Source organism: Pan paniscus, chromosome 10 (assembly GCF_029289425.2).
Source record: "Pan paniscus chromosome 10, NHGRI_mPanPan1-v2.0_pri, whole genome shotgun sequence".
NCBI classification, from domain to species: Eukaryota; Metazoa; Chordata; class Mammalia; order Primates; family Hominidae; genus Pan; species Pan paniscus.
Window position 1 is genome coordinate 116,059,809 of NC_073259.2, and position 25,634 is coordinate 116,085,442.

Consider the following 25,634-nt stretch of genomic DNA (forward strand, 5'->3'; position numbering starts at 1 on the left):
CTTGCTACTTCTTCTGCAAAGATGATCCTCACCTATATGTCCACGTGGCTCATTTCTTCATCTCCTTCAGGTCTTTGCTCAAATGCAATCTCATCAGATAAGCCTCTCCCAAGCACCCTATAGAAAATAACACACACCACATTCCCAGGAATTACCAATCCTCTATTCTGCCGATTTTTCTTCATAACACTTACCACCACAGATATATATTTGTGTGGTCTTACCTGCCTCCTCCTGCTAGGCATAAAGTTTATGAAAGCAGCAGCTTGGGCCATGCCCAGCCACAATTGTATCTTCGGTGTCTGGCATGAAGTAGGTACTCAGTATTTGATAAATGAATAAAGGCATGAAGGAATGAGCTCATTAAACCCACTAACCAGCTCTGTGAAGGAGATATCAGGAGTATGATCCCCTTTCTTAGATGCAGTGGTGGAAGCTCTAAGTGGGGAGAGGCTTGTGGAAGCTGCTGTCTTATTCAACACAATATTTGGCTGCAGGACTGTAGAGAACAGCTCCTTTGGACTGGCTGAAATAAACAGCAAGATTTTACAGGGAGGTACTGCATTCCTTATAGAGCTTCCAGAAGGACTGGAAACAGGAAATGAAAGGCTGTCAAGAACTGCAGTGCAGGGATGTCACTAGGGTGTGTGGGTCCCAAGGTAAATGCTTACTGTGGATCTCCTGTCTCTGTAAACAATGTGCATCAGCCTAAAGCAGCATGTTGGCACCATTCTGTGGACCAATTGCACCCAGTGCCATTAAGGAAGTACCACACTGGCTAGCAGAGACTATCAGCTTACTAGGCCACAGTACCCAGAACAACTTTAATCTTTGGAGCATCTGGTTGACCCAGTACATAGAGAAAAGGGTCAGAGAGAATCATGTGGGGTAGAGCAGAGACTGGAGTTCACACACTTGGTCTGAGTTTGGGGTACCCTGCCTGGATGGCACTGACAGACCCAGCAGGTTTCAGGCTCTAGAGACAGGACTTAGAAAGTTTCCAGAAAGCGAAGAAGTATCTCCAAAGTGTTAATTCTGCTGATATGTGGGGTCTGGGAAGGGGACTTGCCATCCCAGGCATGCTATCCCATGCTATTCCATGCTAAGGGAAACCTCTCTGTTTGTCTAGCAATAACTCTGTCACATGTTCCCTGGGCCCCAACTCTGTTCCTTATTTTATTCTTCTCTCTCTCAACCTGTCTGAAAACTGGTTTGTCTGAGGAAGGCACTCTTTTTTTCTCCCTAGTTCCCCTGCTTATACCATTGCCAACAGACAGCACAGACCGACCAGCACCTCTCAATCCTAATTCCAAATTTCTGGGAAAGGTGTTTTGATTGGCCCACAGACTAATAAGCACCTCTCAATCTTAATCCCAAATTTCTGAGAAAGATGGTTTGATTGGCCATCAGGCGTAAGTGCCTGGCCCAGTCACCAGTGGCAGGGGGAGGGCTATGGTGCAGGATAATAGCATAACACAAATGCAGAGGAGGGGATGATGCGTAAGGGGAAATGCCCTCAAAGTAGTCACTGTAGCTCCAGCTTATTGACGGGGAGGGGAAAGCAAGGATTAATCCTGGATGTTCCAACATTCAAAGTCTATATCTAGAACAACAATAGTGCACCTGAACACCACCCTTCTTAGATCCAATTGAGGAGCTGACAGGGCCACAGAATTCTGGTGACAGCTGCAAGATTTTAAGAAGGGTGAACTACACACTGGATTGCAAATCTTCTCCGTTTATTTCTGCAAGTTGAAATGTGGGGGCCAAAGAAAGTTGAGAGCATTCTGCCTGGAGACATGCTGACATGAACAGCAGGCTACCCTCTGAATACCTGGATGCTGAGTGCATGCACACACACATTCATAAAAATTGGCACATTACACTGGGGTGAAAGCAGGTTAATTGGGTTGCTTGATCCCCTGGGCCTACTCAAGGCACTTATTGCAGACTCTAACTGAGAAGGGCTTTGAACTGCTTAGAACTGAATATGCAGATGCTAGCATTAGCCAAAACTTCCAGCTCAGCAATTTTATCTCCATCTCTATAGGCCACCTGATGCTCAGTTGGGATGTGCTGAGGCAGTGCTAGGAGAAAACAAACAAACAAAAACTGTGCTCAGTGATTATTTAGGACCATGAACAGCAACATGTGTTTCCACCTCTCGCAGAAACTTAGGTTAGGCTATATCCAGGTTGTCAGGGGGCATATTCAAGCAGAACTTGTGTGGCCACCTACCACAGTTCATGCACTTGGATTCCTATTTATTCATGTATTACATCCATTTGTTCATATATTCATTCTTTCTATCACACATCTACAGAGAGGGAGAGGGAAGGCTAGAGAACCTAGTCATCTGATGACTTCTGATGAGATCTACCTTTGTCCACCTGTCAACTCCTTTTACCTGGGTTAATATAATAAAATGTTCATTTATTGCAACCAAATAACTTGTTGTAAAGACAGCATTATTGGATGCTAGGGTGAGAGCGCCCACCTCATCCAAAAAAACGACCAGTCTTATCTCTACCCCACAGAGCTTTGGGTACAGCAGGTTCTATGATCCAAACATTGATATCATGGGTGAAGGACAGAGCTTGGGACTGGCCCTCATGAGACAAGTGTTCTAGTCACAGCCAGAAATGAGCTCACTCTGTTTGCCCACGTGGGTAGAGGCAGTCCCCATCACTTTGGGAAAGCAGATGTCAAGCAGCAGCAATAAATTAAACCCCAGTGGTGGTTGCTTTACTGAAGCACTCAATTTAATGAGTCTTTCTTTGACACACAAAATTCTACTTACTACTTCAGCAAATGTGACCTGTTTGGTGTGAATAATTCAGTGTTTTGCAGGAAGCCTGACTTCCACTGAGAATGCAGCACTGTCAAAGATTGTTAACTAATCCTATGGAGCAGAACTGAGCTCTGGTCCACTCTGAGTCAGAAATCACTTGGGAAAACAGTCTAAAAAGAGAATAAAAATGAAAAATACTTCCACCAACTAACAACAGAAACCACCCTCCCCCAAACTCTCCCAACACATACACATCAGTGTGCAGCTCTTCTCTCCTTAAAGCTTCAAACCACGCCTGGGGAGGTTTTGATCCAGAAGAAACTTCTGAAGATGCATTTCCATGCTAAATAAAGAATTTTAAATGGAAAAGTTCAGCTCTGGATGAATATGCTGGCTGTCTCTGTCCAGAGAAAGTGAGGGGTCTGGGAAAATGAGAAAGACCTGACCACTCACATTTCAAAGAAGGGGTTCTTTTCTTTTTGTTTCATCTGTCTAATTTTGGGTAAGTCACTTCCCTTCTCTGGGCTCATTTTTTTTTGAGACAGAATCTCACTGTGTTGCCCACGCAGGATGGAGTGCAATGGCATGATCTCGGCTCACTGAAACCACTGCCTCCTGGGTTCAAGTGATTCTCCTGCCTCAGCCACCAGAGTAGCTGGGATTACAGGTGTGTGCTACTACACCTGGCTAATTTTTGTATTTTTAGTACAGACAGGGTTTCACCATGTTGGCCAGGCTGGTCTTGAACTCCTGACCTCACATCCACCACCTCAGCCTCCCAAAGTGCTGGGATTACAGATATGAGGCACTGCGCTCAGCCCTCTGGGCTCATTTTTAAAACTAGAGCCTTGGATTAGAGATCATGGATTCTTAACCCAGAACTGGTTAAGGGCTGGTCCATGTGTGGTCAATGAAATCTCTGCAATATTGGGCAAAATTATGTTCATACGTGCACTTGGGGAAGGAAAGAGGCCATGTAGCTTCTGTCAGATTCTCAGTAGTGTCCCTGGGCTCCAGAACTGCAAGACTCCTGGGCTAAGATGGTTGCTCAGTCTCAGTTTGGCCCCAAATCGGGATGTGATCGTGATGTCTTCTGTGAATCTGAGCAGTTGTGTTCTGCACTTGGACTCCTTATGATGGGTTCTGAGGGACCCTGTGAGAACTTCCACCTTTCAAGCTTGAGAACAAAATTAGGGAGACCAACTGCTGGATGCAGCAAGCATGTGGCTTTTATCAGGAGAGAACATATTCATTCATTTGTTTAGTCATTTATTCATTCCTTAAATTTTCATTTATGTATGCCAGCTGCTACCCACTGCCCACCTGGAACTCACAGTCTAAGACACAGGCAATGGAAAAACAATCATAAATGACTGTGATCACAAAGCATGGCAAGGGCTCTGAAGGGTCACTAAGCATTGTAGTGAGAGATTGTAAGAGGGACCTCTTTCTCCTTCACTGCCACATCCCATACATCCAATGAGTGAGTGACACATTGGTCTGCCTCTTCAATCACCATGGCCAATACCCTATTTCAAGTCCCCATCACCTTGCACCTGAATGTTACCAGAAAGGGGTCCCAATCCAGACCCCAAAAGAGGGTTCTTGGATCTCATGCAAGAGAGAATTCGAGGTGAATCCATAAAGTGAAAACAAGTTTATTACAAAAGTAAAGGAAAAAGAATGGCTACTCCATAGGCAGAGCAACCCAAGGACTACTGGTTGCCCATTTTTATGGTTATTTCTTGATGATATGCTAAACAAGGGATGGATTACTCATGCCTCCCCTTTTTAGACCATGCCTGACATTGCCATGGCATTTGTAAACTCTCATGGCGCCAGTGGGAGTGTAGCACTGAGGAAGACCAGAGATCATTCTCATTACTATCTTGGTTTTGGTGGATTTTGGCAGCCTTCTTTACTGCAACCGGTTTTATCAGCAAGGTCTTCATGACCTGTACCTTGTGCTGATCTCCTATGTCATTGTGTGACTAAGAATGTCTTAATCTCCTGGGAATGCAGCCCAGCAGATCTGTCTTATTTTACCCAGTCCCTATTCAAGATGGAGTTGCTCTGGTTCAAATGCCTCTGACACCTGCAGCTCTCTTCTTGGTTGCATTCTTGCCCATTGACTGAAATGGGGACATCCTGCAAGGGAGAGTGGGAGTGAGTAGGATCCAATCACGTGCTATGTGTAAGAATACAAAGTCAAACCAGCACAGTCCCTGCCCTGGAAGAACCCTCAGAAGCTCAGGAAAGGGAGTGAGAAGAGGGATGCTGAAGTGGTGCTCTGGCTACTCAAAGCAGAGGTGGGGTGGGGGTGCAGGGAAAGTACCTCCTCAAGATGAGAACTTTGAAGGACAATGTTCACTTGGATATGTAATTTACGGTACTGCAAAAAAAAAATCATACATTTGGCATCATGCTTGGCATTGCACAGAACAAAACATAATACAGCCAGTGCCTACACACTTATAGCTGATGCTGTTGATTCTCAGCCCACAACAGCATCCAAAACAGACTAAATAAAGCAAGCAAGCAACTCCAAACCCACAAACCAGGCAAATTAGGGGGTGATTACATCCATTTGTGTTTCAGAAGCGCTCCTTGATTTACAAAGGACTGTCTTTAAATAGCATCCCTGGAGTGTTTACAGATCTGTAACTGCTTGCTTGAAGGGCTGCAGGTAGAGAGGAAAACCAAAAACACAAGTTTTAGAATCCCTTGCCAGTTGAAGCCATCCTGAGGAGTGTATAACCTGATTCAAACCTATAAACACAGAGGGATCTATCCATGCTGTAAAGAGAAGCAAACCTGCAACCATCAACTCTGGGGAGCAGGCTGGGGTCTGAGTTCTTATCTGAGAAAATGCACATGAAAGATTTGTATGCACATGGCACATAGTAAGTGCACAGTAAACGTCAGTTGTCATCATTATTCCCTATGTTCCAACACCAGCTGGCTGTCCTGCAATTCAATTCAATTCTGTCACTAACTACCTAGAGTTAGCACAGGTCCCATAGGTTAAGATACTCAGTCTCACAAGACTATCCTCACTTCAGGCAGTAACAGGAAATCCCAGGTGTTCCCAGGCTGTCTACACTTCTGCTCAGCCAGCCATCAATTTAGGGGCTCTTATGACCCCCTTTCAGTTTCAGTAATTCACAAGAATAACTCACAGAACTCACTAAAGGCATTATATTTAACAATAGCAGTTTTATTAAAGAAGGCAACTCAGAAATACCCACATGGAAGAGATGTATGGGTCAAGATCTGGGAGTCAATGCAGGCGGAAGGAGCACAGAGATCCCATACCATCTCCCATGGAACCAGGGTGTGGCACTCTTCCGGCACATCAATGTGTTCATCCGCCTAGAAGTGCCCCCAAGCCTTGCTGTCCAAGACTTGTTATGGAGGTTTCATTATGTAGGCATGATTGAGTAAATCATTAACTATGTGATTGAAGTAAATTCCCATCCCATCCCCTCTCTCCTCCCCAGAGGTGGGGTGTGGGGCTGAAAAGTTCAGTCCTCTAATTATGTGCTCGGTTCATCCAGCAACCAGCCCCTATCCTGAAGCTACCTAGATCCCCACCTCTCCCATAAGTTGTCTCATTAGCCTAAATTCTGGTATGGTCAAAAGGTGCTCATTATGAATAGCAAAAGATACTTCTATCACTCAGGAAATTCCAGGGTATTTTGAAACACTGTGCCAGGAACTGCGAATAAAGCAGATATATATTATTACTATATTACATTCCCTTAGCCATGCTATATCCTGCAAAATAAGGCTGAAGGAAGGTCTTAAGAGGTCAAACAGTTCACCCCTCTGCCTCTAGGTGAGCCTGTATTTTAATTATTGAAGACAGTTGATTATCATTTTTACACACACACAATCTAACAGAATCTTGCAGGCCAGAAAGCTTCCCAGTCAGTTCACTGTGGCCATACATTTCCAGATTTCCAGGGAAGCCTCACAGCCGAAAGCTTTCCATTGGGACTGGCCATCTCCTTTCTCCATATCGTCCTATATACTTTTATTAAACCTCTCAATTTTCCTCCATATTCAGAAAGAGGACTGGCCACCAAAGTGTTAACTCTGGCCTGATCCAAGACAGGAGGAAAGGCAGGTCCCAAGTTCCACCACATTAGGATGCACTTCCTCATTGTACATGATTTTGGCTGCTCCTAAAATACTTCACACACATAAAGGTCTGTATCTGGAAGAATTTTCAGTTTTATTACTTTTGCTGAAGGTGTCTTCCCATGCTTAAAAATGCACTTCATGCTCTTTCCCTGCAATTACTCTGAAGTTACACAGTCAGTAGTGCATATCATCACAGGTACTATGACCCACAGTCTCCTCCTGACATTCTCCGAGGGCTTACTCATTAGGACCTCACAAAGATGTCACTGTCCTCTCTCATTGGGCATGTTTCTTCATGAAGAATCTTCTCATGTTGACTTCATTCCCTCAATCCATCAATTATTATTATTATTTTTTGAGACAAGGTCTTGCTGTTACCCAGGATGGAGTGCAGTGGTGCAATTGTGGCAGGCCAGGTCTCACTAACGCAGGTCTCCAAAACAGCTGTTTTAGCGCTGACTGAGTGGAGAAGTTAAACATTAAAAGCTGAAAGAGCCAGTGTCCTTATATAAAGGCTGGAATGTAACAAAAGCCCACCAAGAGTTTTGCCCAGGCCTTTCCTGGGCCTTGAAGCCTACAAGACAAGGAAGGAATTCTTAACAGGACCCGTTTAGGATTAAACAAGTTTTATTGGGTGTCTGAAGAAACTCGCTAGGCCTCCATAAACAAGTTTATTGGGGGTCTGAAGGAACTCCCCAAACCTCCATGATTTAGCAGGAGACAAGATAAGGGTAATCATTCCAGCACCTGGACCCATTTAGATTAAGTAAATTTACTGAGGCTCCTAAGGAAGGTCTTTAGGACTTAGATCTTAGTTATAGATTAAAAGAAGTTAATCACTTATGTCTTTAGGTAAATGCACACTTACACGTAGACATATAGCTCAGAAGGTATATAAGCTCTGAAAAACTTTGTAACTTTGAGTTGGTCTAGTGATACTTTTCAGGCCTTCTCCCTGTAGCCAGTTACAGAAATAAAACTCTCTTCCTCCTCAGTTCATCTGCATCTTGCTATTGGGCTATGAGAAATATCAGCCTGACCCTCAGTTTGGTCCAGGAGCACAATCACAGCTCACTGCAGCCTCAAACTCCTAGGCTCAAGCAATCCTCCCACCTCAGTCTCCTGAATAGCTAGGTGTGAGCCACCACACCTGGCTTTTTTGTTTGTTTTGTTTTGTTTTGTTTTTGTAGAGATGAGGTCTCACTATGTTGCCTAGGCTGGTCTCAAACTCCTGGGCTCAAGTCATCCTCCTGCCTCAGCCTCCCAAAGTGCTGGGGCAATCCATCAATTCTTTATTCATTCATTTCTGCCTTTCTCTGGATTGCTCTCTCCACATTGTCTAACTGGTAAACTTTTCAGCATTCACAATCCAGCTTAGATGTAACCCCCTCTGGGAAGCCTTCCCCGGTTGCCTTCAAGACATTTATGTAATGTAGACATTCATCTGTGCACCAGAATATATAATGTAGATATTGATCTGTGCACCTATCATAATCACTTATAATGTTATTTTCTGCATCATGTAATGGTCTTTAAAAATTTCCATATCTTTTTCCATTACAGACAATTTTCATTTTTCAACTGGGCCAGTGGTGCCTTTCCATCAATGACATAATGCATTATCACTCAAAGATAATCCTGTTTGTAACATTTGTTTCCAGCATTATATTCATTTCTCATAATTGAATTGCTGCAATTAAATATTAAGCCTTAGTATTTATCCTATATTTATAAAAATGGAATTGTCTTGCTCATGCAGTTCCATAGCCTGCTTTTTTTAACTTACAATGTCATGAGCATTCTTCCATGCCTTTAAGCATTCTTTTACGGCATCCACTTTATTGCCTGCCTAGAATCCCAACATCTGGATGTATCTTCACTTATTTGACAAATTCCCTGCTGCTGGAGGTTTCCAGTTTTTTAGCACTGAAAAAAATGTCCTTGTAGCGAATCTTTCCTGTATTTATTACTTTTTCTTTAGAATAAATTCCTAAAAGTGGGCTTCTCCAAAGTGTATACTTAAGGCTTCCTCTATATTGGTAACTTGCCTTTTCTAGAAAGATTGTACCAGCCTGCATACATGTAAGAGTGTTCCTTCCTCACTCCTGTTCACCACATTCTTAAAACCAGGAGGCAGAAACTGAACAGGTGACAATCTAATGTTCAACACATAAATCTCCTTTGGGCAGGCTTTGTAGGTCTTATGATTAATGCTCAATAGCCACAGTTGACTCTATTTTATTTCTTTTATTTTATTGAATATATACGCAAATAAACTCAAAGAGATTTTTAAGTAGATTGCATGCATGTTTCCCATGGTTTTAATTCCCTCATTAGTTGCATCTTTTGACTCTCATGGGGGACTTGATTTCTTAATGTGTTCTATAATTTTTAGCTGTGAGCTCATCTGTAGTGGGATTTTTTTCTTTGGGATTCCAGGGACTCAAGATTGGAGAAGCTCATGGTACAGGCTTGATGTTTCCATTTATCTCAGGGGATCTTTTACCAACTTCAGTCTGAGGTGATCAACCCACTTGTATGCCATGAGCCTAAGCCAGTAGGTAGAGTTTTCTAGTGACACTTTCATGGATGGAAAGCCCTTTATGGTTCCTGCTTTGAGCTTTATAGATCCCTTCATGTGGATGCGACTCTGCTCTCCAGGCATTGGTATTATGACTCTCTAGGTTTATAAAGTTCTGATATCTCATGGACCATTTGGCTTATTTAGTTTTCTCTTCCTTTATGACACCTGGGCTTCACTTTTCTTTTTATTTTTGATCCAAGCTATGTATTTGAAGCTTTTGATGCTACATTTTATCCAGTATTCCTATGTGTTCAGAGTATGAAAGGGCTCCTCATGTCAGCTTAGCTACTATATTGGCTGGAAGTCTCTGAGCTCTTCCTATACCCTTAGGGGTGATTCAACACTCTGATGATGGCCAGAGGCAGAAGAGCAGTTGAAACAGCAACCACCGCAATTGCTAACAATTCAACACAGGTAGGACACTTGCGACTACATGAATTAATGTACACGTGGTTTACTTGCAAGAGTCACAGCCTTGTTATTGGGGGAAGAAAAGAAGAATGCCCCATGTCAAGAATTCATGCCTGAGCTCCTGGTTCAGTGTATACCTTTAGAACCACAACCCTAGAGTCAAAAACAACATTTAATATAACTACTCATTGCTGAGCACCAGGCACTGCTTAAGCACATTGCATAGATTAACCCATTTATTCATCACTCAAAATCTGCGAGATAACAATTGTTATTCCCATTTCACAACTGAAGAGACTAGTTCAGAGAGGTTGAGCAATGTGCCTGAGGTCACAAATGAAATAGCAGAGAAGGGGTTTGAACTCAGAAAGTCCAAGTTCAGATCTCAGGGTCCTGACCACTGTGACACTTGGTATGATTTTTTCCTTGTCTTTTGTAAAACATCCTTCCAAAATCCACTCTGCAACCTCCTTTCTTTTGAGATGTCCTTAGTGCTCAGTCTCTGCTTCTTTATCATTAGACCCTTTCATCTAATTCTACTGACCCAATACATTCTGTTGCTACCAACAAGAGAAAACTTAAACAATCACCTCTCTTCTTCTTTCCTCCTTTCTCTCTGACTCTCCCTCTCTCTCTTGCACAGAACTACTTATGAGGTATACGTACCATGCATTCATTTTATTCCTGCACTTTCTTCTTTGTATTGTGTTAATTCTCCTTCCTGAGCAGTATCACCATCACCTCTCTGCAGCAGCTGGGTGAACCTCAAAAGGCTAAATTATCAAGCAGAATTTCCAGGTGTATTAGTTCTTTGCCACTTTTGCCACACAGTCTATATGAAATAGAGACACCAGCTTCTCCTCCATGTCTATATAGCACAATCAAAAGAGGAGGCTTTAAAAAAATATGAATTCATTGGTCCCATCCCCAGAGACTTTGGTTTCATTGGTCTGGCATGTGGCCTGGACATTAGGAATTTGAAAAGCTCCCCAGGTAATTCTAATGTGCAGCCAGGGCTGAGAAACGGTAAAAAGAAATTAGTTACACCCAGGATTCTGTCCTGATTGCCTTCTAGTTGGATTTTGGCAGACATCCCACACTTTTTTTCCCCTTATAACCTTAGAACTTGAGCATGCATAGAAATGTCTGGAGGGCTTGTTAAAACACAGATTCCTGGGCCCCATTCCTGGAGTTTCTGATTTATTAGGTCTGGAATGGTGCCTGAGAGCTTGCATTTCTAACCAGTTCCAGGTGATGCTGATGCTACTGATTCAGGAACTATCCTTTGGAGACCATTTTCTTAGAACTATTCTTGCTCTTTCAATGCCCCATCTAGGCACTATTCACTGCCATCATTCAGAACGCCATGTCTCCTGTTCCTGTTTTCCTGACTTATTTTTCAAGGTCATGTTCAAGTCCTTCCTCCTTCAGGTCTTCCAGGACTAGTCTAGCTGAGTGGCATCTCTTCCCCTCTCTGCACTACTGAGGCTTCTTCTCTTCTCTACCACTAATTGTGGTTGTTGACTAAAGGTAATAGATTTTAGAGCTAGCAAGTTTCTCAGAGTCCCAGCAATTCAAGACTTTGCCTTTAAACTGAAGGATTCTTTTTCTTACAAATGAGATCTTATTGCAAGTGGCAATATTTAAAATACATGGATGGGGTGAGGCTAGGAGACTAGGGACATCACTATTTGTTTCTCTTTCTGTCTGTGGGATCCTGAGGTGCTTTGAAAGGTCACTTGGCTCCTGAGCATATAATTTGGAAACCACCCATAGCCTGAGTCTTCACTTTACAGATGAGAAAACTGAGACTTAGAGAAGGCAAGTAATTTCCCCATGCATCCATGTGATATTTTTGATCACTGACTCTGTGCCAAGCCCCTTCCAGGCCCTCGGGGGATGGTGAACAGGATGGGTAAGCCTCTACCCTCATGAGCTTATATTCTAGCTGGGGAGACAGACAATGTATAAGTAAACACATAGATAAAATTATCACAGATTGTGATAATTGCTTAGAGGGAACCCAACATTTGCTAGAGTCACATGAGTTCAAGGAGGGTTTTTATGAAACAATCTTCATTCCGAGTCTTGAAGGATGAGAAGAAACCAGCTAGGTGAAGAGCTGAGTAGGGTGGAGGAGGCTTCTCCTAAGCCTTGCTTGTAGGCCACAGTGAAAATTCTGGGTTTTATTCTCAGTAGGATGGAAAGCCAGTGAAAGTTTTTAAACAGAAAATGACAAGAGCTGACTTTGTTCCTCCTAATATTTGTCTCCTTGAAGACTTGGATGGATATTTATCTTTGCATTTTTTTCACTGCACCCCATGCAGAGTAAGTACTGAAAATGTGTCTTGATCACTGATTGCTCCCTTGAAGTCAACAAATATTTATAAGATGCAGTTTCTCATCTTCTAGACAAGTGTTTTTTAATGTATTTTGGGTTTAAAACCCCTTGAAGTGTCTGTTCAGAGCTGTGGACCATTCCTTAGAAAATATTCCCATGTACACGTGCACATTATGTTTTGCATAAATAATTGATGAATGCCCTGAAGGCCAGGTTGGGACTTTGTACCCTGAGATACCTTGCTGTAGAATCTGCTGTCTTGATACTTTTCTTCTGAAGATCCCTGGTTTGGATGGAGATCATTACTATCTTAGATTTAGAGTCCAATTATCTTAATATTTTTAAGTCCTGCCTGTAAAATGGGCTAATGAATGTATATGTCACAGGGGGAATTTAAGAATTAAATATGATAATGTGGAAAGGTATCCAATACCTAGGTATACAATAGATATTAATTACTTCCCCTCACTTTTTGGAGAGAAAGAAAGCATTTCCTTGTGAGGCAGAATCATGCAATTGTTAAGAACTTAACTGTGGTAATGAATAGATGAGAATTGAATCCTAGTTCTGTTTCTTACTCAATTTTCTCATCTGTAGAATGGGAACACAGATGTAAAGACACTTAGGATAGTGCTTGGCACCTGCAAGAATTTTTGATAATTAATTTCTGATAATTTTGATATGAATGGTGATATTAACATTGTTCATTCTATGTCACTCTATGTCTGCTTGGGTAAGGAATAGGAAGACTTCTAAGATGAATTGAAAACACAGACCTGATTCTAAGGAGGTTGGATTTTGGCAGTTTGGCTAGCCTGTGGAAAATGCTTCCAGAGTGTTTCCCTGTGGGAACAACCTCAGCTAAAGATGGGCTGATGTTCGTGAAATCTGCATCCCTTGCACGGCTCTGCCAGCTTTCTGAACCCAAGCAAATCAGGGTGGAGAATAAAATTCCTCAGGTATCAGAAATGGAACTGCTTTTCCCTGGGAACACTTGGTAATGTGGAAAAGATGCAACACCAAGAGAGGGCATAAAACCAACGAAATGAGGCCAATGCATATGCAAGAGCCTGCTTCCTCCCCAATTTAATTCCATTTTGTTAAGTAATGATGGAATAAAAATTCAGGGTGGTGGAAGATGAGATTTGCAGCCCTATTTGATCAAATGCCTATCGCTGTTGCTTCAAGCCAAATGGGTCGCTTCATAAACAGATAAATAAATCAGACATCAATGGGAAATGAAAAGTCATGGCCGAGAATGAAATGAGATAGAAATCATTCCCCGCTATGATGTTTGTTTGGGGCATCTCTGATGGGGAAGTCATACCAAGGCTGCAGTGGGAATCCCAAAGTGCCCAATGGAGGATTATGATGGAGTGGGGATTCAATCTGATAAGCAAACCCTTATTAGGGAGCCCCACTTACCTAAGCCAAGCTTGTCCCAGGGAATTGCGAAAGGCCAGCAATTGATCTTCCACTATTAGGGCTCCATTTGTGAAATTAACTAGGCGGTGTGGGTAATAATTTATGGGGAATCATTAACCTAATGACATTGGTTCTCTATGGTTCTCTATAAACTGCTTAGCCTGTCTCAGGGAAAATGGATTTCATAAATCTAGGTGGAAAATTCCAAGTGACTCATGGAAGGCTTATCAGCAGGGTGGGGACGGGTCACCAGACAGTGGAACTCTGCACTTTTGGCTTGGTTGAAGGGCCTTGAAGATGGCTCCTTCACTTTCTTTTCTCTGCTAGCCCAGGTAGACACTTAAATTAAGACAGGAAGTGTCCAGGGTTGAAAAGCACATGATGGAAAAAGGTGTGTTGATTTTCCTTGTCTTGAGTTTTAAATCCTGCAAGAGACCTGCTCTGGGGATTTTGGCAAAGGGGAGAAAGTGACATCCTCAGTGCAGGAAGTTTCTGAGCTGCAGAAATCATATCTTTCCTCATCTGGAAAAGAATCAACCTTAAAGCTTTAAACAAGTCAGCTTCTGTATCTGCCATATGCCAGGTGGGGAGTTCTACCACCTTGGATGGGGTTGATGGGGAAGCTTTGAGAAGGTGGCTTAAGGCACTAAATGATGAGGTGGAACCAGCATGCCAGGGTGGGAGGGAGGGGCGCTTAGGGATGGATAGCAAGGAAAACTCAAAGTCCCTGAGGTCAGAGCAAGTTTTGAGATCAGAGAATTTATTACCATAATAAGGTAATATTTATCCCCATTTGCAAGATGGGAAAAGTGAGGCCCAAGGAGATTAGGTAGATAAACCTCATCCTACACAAAAGATGGGCAAACTGGGATTTTGCCCACAACCACTGGCTAGTTGTCAGCAAACTAGGGCTCCTGGGTCAAGGCAGGCCTTCTTCTGTTTTTGTAATAAAGTTTCATCAGAACACAACCATATTGTTAAAACAATTTACATATTTTTTACAGCTCCTTCATTGCTACAGGCAGAGTGGAGTTGACATAACTAGCCTGACAAGCCTAAAATATGTTCTTTCTAGCCTTTTACAGATCAAGTTTGTCCACCCCTTCACTAGACAATGATGCCTTTGCCTTTTGTGGAAGCAAGTGGCAATCCTATGGTCCCTGGGAATATGTATCATCCAGTTCATTGTGTGTATCCCAGAAGGAAAAGGAAGAAGAGGACAAGACGGAGAAGAAAACGAACACATTTTTCAGAAGGGAGAAAACAGAGTTTTTTGAGAGAAGAAACATCCTTTACAAGTGGGCAGAAGATACTGATATCCAGAAAGAAGCATTTGATTCTTAGGCCCCTGGGGTTACCTGTGATGCAAACAATATAGGGATGGCCACTTTAAAGCATACCAGATGAGAAGCAGCACTTGGGTTGAGAACACCAGCGGGTGTCTCTGTCAGCAGCAGCTAGGCCTGTGTGTCTCATTAGCATGAGGGACACATATGGAATCTTGGCATTTCCCCAAATACTGTCAGGGGTTGGTCCACATGACAGAACCAGACCAGGATGATAGGGAAGCTGTGATGGTTTTCTCCAAATGCATGGATTCAGAACTGAGTGGAAGGTATCTTCCCCATAGTGAAGCCTTGCTTAAAGAGGATTCTCCTTCCCGCCTTCTGCTGGCATTACAACATTGCATAGGGAAGCAGAACTCCTAGCATTAGGATTAAACACTCCTGGGTTTGAATCCTTGATCTAACTGCCATGTTAAATCATCTAACTGCCATGTTAAATCATCTAACTGATTTGAGCAAGCAACTTACCTCCTCCGAGTCTGTTCCTTCATTTGAATGTGCAGATAATAATAGCACTTGCCTCACTGGGTGTTGTTAAGGTTAAGTAAGAGAAATAAAAAACATGTGGCAGTTGGTCATTTAAATTCTTGTTCTTGGTGGCAAAGGCTGCTAATATCGTCTTGTTCTCCATGCTCCATTATGCTTGTCTTCTTAGTTAGGGTGGGGAGTTTAGGGTTAGGGTTAAGAATAGGGCTGTAGCCTCGTCTTCTGTAATAAGAGAATCTCTGATTTTGAAACTGCTAATAAAGACTACATTTCCCAGTCTCCTTGGAGTTGGATGTGGCTGTATAAGTAAGTTATGGCCAATGAAGGACGGGGACAAAAAAATTTGAGGTCATTTCTATCTCTATGCACCCCTGAATACCTAGAGCTTTGAGGTCCTTCCACCATGGACAAATACTGCCATCATCTGTTTGCCGATTTGCAAGTCAATCTAAACTACGCTGTGTTTATTCCATTTTAAGTAGTAAATGCTCTTGTCAGGATTCATATATATAATATAGATAAACATTTTAAAGATAATGTTATAAAAATAACATAATGCTACATATCATCAAAACCTTACAAGTTTATATTCTTCTGTTCTGTTAAATATGAGATGATGTATTACCAAAAAGAAGAACCATTTGTATGTAATACTTCCAGGATGCCTCTTCCTTTTCTTCTTTCCTGGAGCTGAAAGGTAAGCATGATGGCTGGAGCTGGAGCACCCATTTTGAGCCATAAGGAGGAAGCCTCATGTTGAGGTGTCAGAGTAACATGCTAAAAGGAGCCTGAGTCCCTGAACTTCTTAACTCCAGTTTTTGATTCCATGAGAGAGAAATAAACTAGTGTCTTGTTTAAGTGATCTCTAAATTTTGCATTTTCTCCTAGAGCAGAGTTAATCCTGGTATACTAGTTGTGTTGTGTGGGCATGAGTAAATTTTCTTAAGTTCTCTGAGCCTCAGTAACCTTATCAACAAAATTGGTATAAAAAGCCCTAAGCCCTCAGAAGTGTTATGAAGATTCAAGGACACAATGTGGTGGTCTTCTGCTGCCTCAGTAACATTTTATAATGCTCTTGAAATACAGATCTTCAGACCCCACATCTAATACCAGGTCTTGTGATGGGGCCAAAGAATGTTCATTTTTGTCAAGTTCCCCAGGTGACGTGACACCAAACCATGTTCAGGAAGCTTGGAGTTGAGAGATTCATCCTTTCTTCCTTGCTTTCAAAGTTGGAGTGAACATTAAGAGATGCAGCCTGCACATGTCCCATAAGGAGCTCAGCCTCTCTAAGGGGGCCTTACAATATCTCCTGCCTGCTCCAAAATACCCTGCAACAAACATCCCTCAGCCCTTGCTTTCCTTCTCCTTACTGCACGTGTGCCCCCAGCAACCACCAACTGCTTCATCCCATCTGAACGACTTACTCTGAAATTCTGTTTAAAATGCAGCAGCATCAGTGGATTATGGCTTGCTGGTTTACATGCTTGTGATGAATCTTTTAATCTAATTAAGGAAGGCAAGATTTGCCCTGGATGCTTTCAACTGCACAGAGCTCTGGTTTTTAAGCATAGTATACTGGCTGAAAGCACTTTTTTTTAGGGCCAGGAAAACCTGAGCCCTAATGTTTGCTGTGTAGCCCTGAGCAAATCACTTAACCTCTCTAAAGAGTCAGTTTCCTCCTCTAGGAGCTAGGCTTTGGGCCAAGCGCTATGTATACATAGAAAAATCCTCCAACAACCTGATGAGGTAGGCATCTTCATTATCCCCATTTTGCAGATGAGGAAACGGAGGCTCAGAGACGTTAACTACATTGCTCAGCTCACATAGCAAGTAAGTGGTATAAATTTAATAGAAGAATAATATCTGACGGGTGGTCTATTCTAAGGACAAACTAGTTGAGATCCTCTAGAAAGTTTAGCATGGCTGTTCCCCAGGGAGTACACCACTTGCTGTTGTAACAATAGCTGCTGTTACTGTCATTATTACATGGTTGCCCTCAATGGAAGAGGCAGGGGATCCCAGGAGCATGAGGCCAGGCCATGGAAAGCAGCATTCCTGTTGCAGGTGGAGGAGCCCAGGAAGCAGAACAAGACCAACTGGTGCATTCTTTAGGCCCACAGACCTGTCTGATCTGGATATGGGCTGATGTTCCAGGGGATGGACATCTCGTTAAACATGGTCTCTTGGTTCTGAAAGTCTTGGTGGTGAAGACCCTGGTTTTTTGGTGATTGCCTCAGTTACCTTCATTCTAGCCACATTGGATTCCCTAAGGTGCCTGAAGCCAGGCATGTGCACTCTCTCCTTCTTGTTGTTTCTCTGTGAGTCAGGATTCTCGGGAGGAGAAGAGAAACACTGGGGTGGCCAGGGGAGGTGAGGGAAACTGAAGGAATAGAGTAAAAATTGCAGAAGACGTAGTTACAGTTTTTTTTAATCTGATATTTGATTAGGAAAATGTTTAAAGTTAAAAGAACATCCCAATGATCAGCTGACCATAAACCTAAAATCTACTGCTAGCATTTTACTGTACTTGCTTTATTATGTTTCTTCATCCATGATGCTTTTCCAAGAAAATTTCAGATGTCTGTAATAAATATTTCAGCATTTAAAGAAAAAAAAAACTTCAGAATCTGTTGTGCCGGTGAAACCTGCCTTGTCAGCCCAGTGTGTGTGGTTCAGATGGACTTGGAACCCCTTTGGTGGAAATGGAGGTGGGAATCAGGGCCCTTGAATTCCAGATCCACCTTCTCATCTGAACAGATCCTCAAGACACTGCGACTCTGGAGTATAGTCTGAAAGTCATTAATGTGGTCCAAGTTACTTATTTTAAGAAAGAGGAAACTGAGGCTTGGTTGGGTATGGGAAGGCTTATCTCAACTCATTTATTAATTCATCAAGGATATGTTAGAAACTGACTCCAGAATTCTTACACAACCCCTTTGATAATTTGATAAATGTGGTGAAACTTTGCCCAGAAAAGTACACATACAGAGGATGGGTGGGAGTCGCAGACCTCTGAATCCATTCATGTTTATGATCTCTGAATCATTAAGGTCCATTTGTGGACACTTCAGCCATGTGGTCTCCACAAGATGCTGGGGGCAGAAGTTGTCCCTCATCTGGAGGCCCCTCAGACTATTAGGCCACCTTGCACAACCTTGCTGAAGACAGTGTGAGAGGAGAGAGGTGGAAAGATGACTGGGAACAGTCGAGAGAAAGAAAGAGAGAGAGAGAGAGAGAACAGAGAGTAGAGAAACACATGGAGAGAGAGAAAGAGAAACCTCCATCACTAGCAGACTCAAGGCTGGCAAAGAGAAGAAAGACTCACTTGGAAAGCAGCTGCCTGTTGGCCCTGCCCTCTGGCAGCCTTCTAAACTGCTCCCATCCTGCCAGCTTTCTGCCAATGCCAAAGCAAATATTCTCAGATAAATGCTTGGAACCTAGAAGGTGGGAAGGGATTGCCATCTCCAGCAGCAGCCCAGCCATCACTGGCTCTCAAAAGCATAATCAATTTCACTACCTTCCTCCTCCTGCTCCTTCATCCACTGTCTCTGAATCTAGAGTTTCCCATGGGAGCAGGCTCAGTGGGAGAGGCACTGGCCCAACACTTGGAGACTATTCTTCATAGGACGGGAGCTGGAAAAGAAGGGGTTTCTAAGCAGCCCTGAGTGGACTCTTGGGGTGAAGGGGTTAGGGTAGAGTGGCCCATGATTCCAGAGAGTGTGACCAGATCCCAAAACCCAGAAGAGCAGTGAGGGCAGGGGCAGAGAACGAGCCTCTGGTCTGAGCTCATCTGCTTAGTCAACCTTCAGAGCACAGGGAGGGTGGTAGAAGGGGTTAGATTCAATAGACAATGAGAAAGCAAGAAAACAAGAAAGCATTATGGTGGTGAGGGAGGTGGCTAAGAACTTGGTCTGTGGAGTCCCTCCCTCCTTCCAACAATCTGTCCATCCGCCCATCATCCACTCACTCATCCATCATTCCATCCATTCTCCCACCCACTTATTCATTCCTTCTCTCATCATTCATCATCAATTCATCCATCCATCCATCCATCCATCATCCATGCATGCAGTCATCCATCCATCCATCCATCATCCACGCATTCATCCATCATCTACTTATCCATCCACTATCTACCCATCAGTCATGCACCCATCCATCCATCCATCCATCCATCCACCCAGAATCTGCTCACTCATCCATCAATTCATCCATTTTCCCATTCACTTATCCATTCTTTCTTCCATCATCCATCATCCACTCATCCATCCATTCATCCATCATCCATGCATGCATCCAATTATCCATCCATCCAACCATCCATCTGTCATTCATTCATCTACCCATCATACACACATCCATCCATCCATCCATCTGCCCATCATCCACTCACTCATCCATTTCCCATCTGCTTACCCATTCTTTCTTTAATTCATCCATCATCTACCCATCCATCTATTATCCATGCATCAATCCATGCATTTATCCATCCATCTATCCATCCATCCATCCATCCATCCATCCATCCATCCATCCATCATCCATTCATTCATCTACCCATCCATTTGTAATGTTTTTTTCTGTTTTGTTTTGTTTTTGTTTTTTTTGAGATGGAGTCTCACTCTGTCACCAGGCTGGAGTGCAGTGGCCTGATCTCGGCTCACTGCAACCTCCACTGCCTGGGTTCAAGCAATTCTTCTGCCTCAGCCTCCTGAGTAGCTGAAACTACAGGCATGCACCACCATGCCCAGCTAATTTTTGTATTTTTAGTAGAGACAGGGTTTCACCATGTTGGCCAGGATGGTCTCGACCTCTTGACCTTGTGATTCACCCACCTCGGCCTCCCAAAGTGCTGGGATTACAGGCGTGAGCCACCGTGCCTGGCCTGTAATTTTTATTTTCATTAAGATAATTCATGAACATAGTTTAAAAATTAAAATAGCATACAAAGGCTTATAATGAAATTCAGAAACTCCTAGCTCCTTTTACTCTTCCTACATCTCTCAAGGAGTGGGGAAAAGCTTTCAATCTAGAGAAGATGGTCAGGAAAGACCTCTCTGAAAAAGGGACATTTCAACACAGATTCGAACAAAGTGATGAAGCAAACCAGACAAATATCTGAGGGAAAGGTGGGCTATGCAGAGGGAACAACAAGGGCAAAGATTCCAAAGGTCTGAGTGAACCTGCAGAAGGGACACAAGGCTGGCGTGGCTGAATCCCAGGGGGTGACAGCAAGGATGGTGGGGCATGAGGAGGGGTGGCAGGGGCCAGAGCACACAGGTTCATGTAAGCCATGAGAAAGACTGGACTTTTCATTGTGATTTGAAACCTAATCCAAGACTAAGTAGGAAAGGAATGCACTTTTATTTGTGTTTCTATTTCTGTCCGATGAGAGTGGACTGGAGTATAAGGCAAAGGAGTGAAAGCCAGTTACCCTGGTAAGAGATAATGATGGCTTGGACTAGCATGGTATAAGTGGACATGGAGAGAAGTGGATAGATTTATAATATGTCTTGGGATTGTTGCTGATAGAATTTAGTGCCTAATTAGATCTAGGATTGAGAGAACCAGAGGAACAAAGATAAATCTCAAACTTTAGCTTGAGCCATTGAGTAGAAGGTGAAGCTGTTACTGAGATGGAAGACTCTTGAATGACTAAGTTCTTAGAGAAATTGTCAGACAGACCTGCGTTCAAGTCTTAGCTCCACCTCTTTCTAGCTGTTTTATCTTGGGTAGGTCACTGCATCTCTCTAAGCCTCAGTTTCCTTACCTGTTAAATGGGTATAGTAAACATACCTACTCCACAGAAGTTTTGGGAAGACCAAATGAAGTTTTGGATGGAAAGTGCTCATCCTAGTGCCTGTCACATAATAGCTAGCTAATACGTAACATCTGTCTTTATTAAAAAATTAGAGGGGCTTGGGGAGATGATAGGGATAGAGATAGATAGACAGATGATAGATAGGTAGATAGATAGATAGATACATACATAGATACATAGATAGATACATAGATACATAGATAGATATAGATGATAGGTAGATAGAGTATATGTTTTGTTTTGCCCTCATGTTCAAAAGCCAGGCAACCCTATCAAATCTACTCATATTACCAGCTTTTAGTGGTTTCTGGTATTTTCTTTAAGTGGTTTCCTTTAGGTTTCCAGCTTTTAGTGGTAACTGGTATTTTTTCTGCTACCCTTACCCTTGAGGAGAGGGTGGGAAGAATGGGTAGACAAACCCTCTCCTTCTGCCTGGATGGCATCTCCTATGATGCTTAGAGAAAACCCAGTGAGTCATGTCCTACCACACATATATTGATGGGAAAATGCTGCCAAGACCAAGCCTTGGGTCTACAGATCTTGCTCCAACCCATCAAAGCAATTTTACATGTTATGTTATTTGATTCTCACGAAGACCTGTGAAGTAGGAATTATCAGCCCCATTTGACAGATAAAATGGAGGCTCTGGGAACTTAAATGGATTTCACAAAGTTAAATTCTTAGAAAATATTGGGACTGAGACCTCTGGGCCTTGGCTTTTATATGGGTTACATATGTAAACTGTGGACCCAGTGATTAATCCTAAGGAAATCATCTTGAATGTGTACAGAGATTTAGTTACAAAGATGTTCACCACAGTGTTGTTTCTAAGACCAATAAGTGGGGGAAAAAACCCTAAATATTTGATCTAATGGTCAAATATCTATTTGACCAATAGAAAATTGGTCAAATAAATAGAGGCAAGGGGAATGAAGGCATGATACTGTTATCTATCTGTCTATCTATCCACCCATTTATCTTGAAAGCAATACAGATCTTTACTAAAGCCTCTCAAGGGACATCAAATGCAACTTTGTAATCCTTAGCAAACCTTTAAAAAATCATCTTTCCCTATTCCTGTTTTCTCACATCTTTGTCTTTTTAGCAGACAGGGTCTTATTTTGCTGCCCAGGCTGGAGTGCAGTGGTGTGATTACGGCTCACTGCAGCCTTGAACTCCTGGGCGCAAGCAATCCTCTTACCCTCAGCTTCCTGAGTAGCTGGGACTACAGGCACATACCACCACCCCTGGCTAATTTTTCTATTTTTTGTAGAAACAGGGTCTTGCCATATTGCCTAGGCTCATCTCAAACACCTGGGCTCAAGTAATCCTCCCACCTCCTGAATAGCTGGGACTACAAGTGCATGCCACCATGCCTGGCTAATTTTTATATTTTTTGTAAAAATGGGGTTTCGTGTTGCCCAGGCTTATCTCGAATTCCTGGCCTCAAGCAATCAGCCTGCCTTGGCCTCCCAAAGTGCTGGAATTACAGGCATAAGCAACAGCACCAGGGCATCTTTGTCATTTTCTTGATACTTCTTTCTGAATGACTGCTTTTTCTGACACCCAACTGTCTTAGTATCTTGCCTTTGCTTCCCCTTCCCATTTCCTTCCAGCTGTATTTTTTTCATCTTATAAAAATGAGAATTCCCTGTCTTCTATTACCTAGTTATTTCTATACCAAATGTTGTATCATAAAAGCTCAGGAACCCAGAAGGTTAAGAATTCTCTCTGTTGGGAGAAGAAGGGGAAATGTTAAAGGGGCAACCACCAAACTGTCTTTAGCAGGTGGAGGACAGTAAGAAGAGGTTAACAGCCAAATGTTAAGATTTTTTTTTCCTCCATCACACATCTTAAAGCTTTGTTATTTTTGGGCAAAGTCCTTTCCAGAAAATACATGCCACTGGCAGCCCCATAAGTGTGTATGAGAGCATCAGGAATCCTCTCTGACTGTGAAAGTCTTCAGGATGATGTTTCTGAACTAGGAAAAGAATTCTGAAAATATTCAGAGTCAATTGTCCCACCATGGTCATTGGCTTTCAGAGAGGCAGAAAGAGCTATACCCCAGGCAGTTGCTCTGAGCTCTGAGAATTGGATCGGAAGCAATTTCCTGGTTCTGGCCTCTAGATGAATGAAAAAAAATCATGTTCCTTTGGCACCTGCTTTGGGAGGGAGATGCTCCACAATCTTGTCTCTATTCAGAATCAATTTAACAAGGTATTGATATTCCTGGATGGAGGGAAGTGGCCAAAGACAGATTGACTGGGTAAGCTCTAGGAAAACGTGGAGTTTATATTTCAAGTGACTACTGGAAAGGGGCATTTAGTGAGCTCACCCACACCTGTCTGGGGAAAGTCTTCAGTGTGGAGATTTGAGATGTGTTCCTGCTGGAAACTTCCCAGCCCTCTTCTCCTGGAGTGCAAACCCCTCTTCCCTGGGGTGAGCCTATTTTAAGCAGCTTGGCTTCCTCTTGCCAGCCACAAATGTGGGCATGAAGCCACGTGTAGTTAATCAGAATATCTCCTTCTTCAGGCTACAATGATTGGGTCAATGGTGCAATCATGAACCAAGCCAGCAATCAGAGCTCTCTCTAGGATTTTTCTACAGAAGCTCTTAGAAAAGATGATTCTCCTACTGACGTGTCTTTTCAGGACCATGTGACTCCAGGGTTGCCAATGCCTATGTTTTCCATTACATCATGCAAGCCAAACACAGAAGAAAGGTCAAGAGGCAGAGTTCCTTGACACAGTCTAATTTGAACTCCTGGCTCCAGCTATATCTGAATCCCAAACTTACTTTGAGATTTCCTATGTCATGAACCAGTATATTCTAATTTTTGTTGAAGCTAGTTTGTGTTGGGTCTCTATCATTTGCTACTCAAAAGAATTCTAATACAGGTCCAATATGCAAGGGGTTAAAGCATTTTGTGTGGTCTCTCTGACCCGTAATCTCAGTCTCCATCTACCTAGTGGCCAGAGTTCAATTCAGTTTAATTTAATTTTGTTCCATTAAATTCCATTTGATTCCATTGACTCTAGTCAATTAGATTCAGTTCAATTCAATTCATTTAATTTGTTTTGAGCACCTACTGTATACTAGGAATGCAGAGATGAAAAAGTGTCCACCTTTACTCTTCAGGAGTTTAAGTTGATTTATAAATAGTTGCTGACCAATGTGATAAATGTTCTTATGTGCCAAGTGCAGTAGGACCAGAGAGAAAAAATGAACTTACACAATTCTGATTTTTAAAATTTTATTTATTTATTTATTTATTTATTTATTTATTTATTTATTACTGTAATAGGAGCCAGTGTGGTTTTATACTCAAGAGCAAGGGAATTGGGACTGGGTAGATTCACCTTCTACTGTTTTTAGCTGGGTGACTTTCAGTGAAGAGGCTTCACCTGAGCCTTACTTTCCTCATTTTCAAAATGGGGATGATAATAGAATCTATGCAGTCTTGTGAAAAGTCAGTGGAAGAATGAACAAGTCAAATGCCTGGCACATAGCAAGTACTCAATAAATGATCGTCACCTCCACTCGCTCCTCTGCCCATCGGGAGTGGTGGTGGCAGAGAGCAGTGGGGGTTAGTGACAGAACTCTCCCTACACTGCCTTTGACACACAGCCGTAAGGCCTTGCATACTTCTTAGCACATAAAAGGTGCTTAAAACAAATTTAATAAACATGTGTTGAATGAAAAGTCATGAGTTGTGGGTGGAATGGAAGAATTGGGAGCAGACAGAGGTCCAAGCCCTCAGCAGGGGCATGAGTGTTAATGTTAGTGAATTTCTCCTTATGGGGGCAGTTAGGGGTGCAGTTTGCCTGGAACCATTTGCTGGAGGGATTGGCTTGGAGAGGCACAGTGGGCAAAGCCCTTGACCTAACATTCAGAAAATGTGAATCTACGTCAACAAATGCAGGCAGGTGATGGAGATTCTAGGAGGGGTGTCTAAATCCACTAAGGAGGGTCACTCAGTCCTTCCTCAGAGCTCAGAAAGCCTCTGGTTACTCAGCCTCCTCCTTGGGAGAAGTGACAAGTAGCAGAGGTCAATAACTCAGCACAGCAGCCTCACTTTACAAAAGGGGAAACTGAGGCATGGAGGAACTCATCCATGGTCATCCATCGGGTTAATGACAGAGCCAGGCAGGGACCCATTTATCCTGCTACTCAGCTGGGTGCGTTCCACCCCACCCTCACCCCAGAGATTTTCATGAGAGTTCATTTTATTTGCACTAGACCTGGAGGGATACAGAGGCAGAGGTGGGGTGGGGCAGTGG